The sequence below is a fragment of the Etheostoma cragini genome, chromosome 6, assembly GCF_013103735.1.
Source record: "Etheostoma cragini isolate CJK2018 chromosome 6, CSU_Ecrag_1.0, whole genome shotgun sequence".
NCBI lineage: Eukaryota > Metazoa > Chordata > Actinopteri > Perciformes > Percidae > Etheostoma > Etheostoma cragini.
Window position 1 is genome coordinate 7,262,885 of NC_048412.1, and position 2,639 is coordinate 7,265,523.

Sequence of the window (2,639 nt, forward strand, 5' to 3'; positions counted from 1 at the left end):
TGCAGGACTCTGCTGGAGGAAGATGGACAGTGAGATTCAGGTCTCTGGTCTCTAAATGTGATAAATCCACATATTTTTTTTTGAGGGAAATGAATTTTCATTTTTGAGTTGCAGATAACACCTGCTGCTGCTTTAGCTGGAAGTAACACAAGTTAACGCACATGTGGATTTTAGCCCTTTGGTGGTTGGTAAGATGAGAAGAGTGGCAAACTCCAGAAGGGAAGCCCGGCTGTGACTAATGTATAACCTAGCATGAGTCATCCTGCCAAGACCCCACATATATGATAATCCTTTACATTGTAATGTAGCTGCATCAGTTGCAGGACAAGGTTTGCATCTACCCTCTCTGATCATCTTCAGATGTTCCTACTCTTGCTCGGGGGCTAAAAGAGGGCAAAGCAAGGGTGGACCACGGGTAAAAATAAATTAACCAGGAGAATCAGTCATCTCCCAAAGGCTCAGGATGTGTTATTTCATACAATGCGTCCTTTACTAGGGGCGGCTGTGGCTCAGTGGTAGAGCGGTTGCCTTCCAATCGGAAGGTTGGTGGTTCGATCCCCGCCCCTGCAGTTATTGTCGAAGTGTCCTTGGGCAAGACACTGAACCCCGAGTTGCCCCCGGTGCTGCGCATCGGAGTGTGAATGTGTGTGAATGTTTATCTGATGAGCAGGTGGCACCTTGTACGGCAGCCCTGGCCACAGTGTATGAATGTGTGTGAATGGTGAATGTTTCCTGTAGATGTAAAAGCGCTTTGAGCAGTTGTTAAGACTGGAAAAGCGCTATATAAATACAGCACATTTACATTTACATTTACTAATGCCATTGATTTGATTTGTCCAAGGTAAAGACACACTTCAGCGCACCTTTAATCACTCGGCGACTTTGGATTTTTGTAAAAGGGTGCAAGCGTGCAACAGAGTGAGTGACTGGTTGGTATTTCATCATGAGATGACAACGAACAATCAGGAAGACTGATGTAATGATGAAATAAATCACGATTGATACATGGCACCATCTCACTGCATACCACAGCCCAACAATATCACTGTTTAAGTACCAGAAATTATTAAGAACTTGTGAGTGAGCCTCAGGGGTGATGAGTATAGTCTGGCTGACCCTTACCTCAAAGAAAACCCCCAGCACGTGCCAAAAACTCCATGAACACAAAGATCACATGAAGGTCACAATTTAGTTAGAACTGGAAGTATGTGCAACTACAGGTTAAAACCCTCCTGGATGCAGAAAGATGTGGTACTCGTTTGAAGTGATAACTGCTAAGCCTCCGCAAAGCAAGTACAGACTCTTTCCAGACCCACAGCTCATACATAGAAAGGACATAAGGGGGGGGGGGTCAATTTACGTCTACGTCTTGGGGGTTCAAACAAGTCGGGAGTCCGACCTCCTGAGAACGCTTGTATATTGTGCACTCAATTTACAACTGGGAGAGAAGCATTCTTGATATCCATCCCAGTGTCTCAGTTCATTTTCAGTTATGTAAGAAGCCTCAAATCATGCTGTACCTAAGCAGTCAGTGCTTTGCTCACTCTTTTGCTGCTGCTACTGCTTTATATATCGTTTCATAAGACCCAGCTCCAAGCCAATACAGACGTGTAGGCTCTGAGTTTACCTTCCCATATGTGGTGAGTTATTACAGTCACTCCCGATTCTATGCTGTGCTGATCTTGATTATTAACTGAGATTATCTGGGATTAGTAACTCAAAATGGTTTGGATTTCAAAAAGAAATATTTATACCAAAATGTAATATTGCCTTTTTTCCCACTTTAGGAATCTGTTGAACCAATGACACACTAATACTCACATATCCCACTGAATACAGCGTGGCGCAAAGATCGAGTCAGCTGTCAATTTCCCATCCAGCAGCCACGTCAATTTAAATAGCATATGCACGATGGGCGTGCTGGTCTTACAGTGAGGTGTGTTCAGGTGCATTTTTGGCGTATTGCTATCTTGCGGCTGCAGACAGTGATCTCCCCATTGACCAACAAAAACCTGGTCTCAAGTCAATAACGCAGTATTTCATTAAATTTTAACAGCAAAAGTAAATTATTAAAATTAGTAAAATGTGCCTAGGCTCATGCACAGCGTATGCACAACAGGCTTGTTACACACACACACACACACACACACACACAAGGAATCGCAGCAGCACACACACATTCTAAAGATTCAAAATAATAATATTGACGGTGCAAATCCGCCAACATAATAGCAATGGCCAAAAGCGCCTGGCTGTTAAAGTGAATGGGTGATGACACTCTGATTGGTTTATTGCATGTTACGCCCCAAACACACCTAAGAATGAATAAAAACACTGAGTAAAACCCTTTTGAACAATGCGGTGCACGGACCCTTTTTCTGCCGTCAAACTAGCAAGAGTGGATTTGGACACGCCTTTAACGCACCGTTAAAATAGGGCCCTAAGTGATGTCACTATAAATTTTCCATTCCTATTTCTCTCCTCCATGGAAAGCAGTCAGAGGTCACAAAGGTGTGGATGAAACATTTCCATATGATGCAGAAGTGATTTGCTGGTTGTGCTTGCAGGACTCTGCTGGAGGAAGATGGACAGTGAGATTCAGGTCTCTGGTCTCTAAATGTGATAAATCCACATATTTT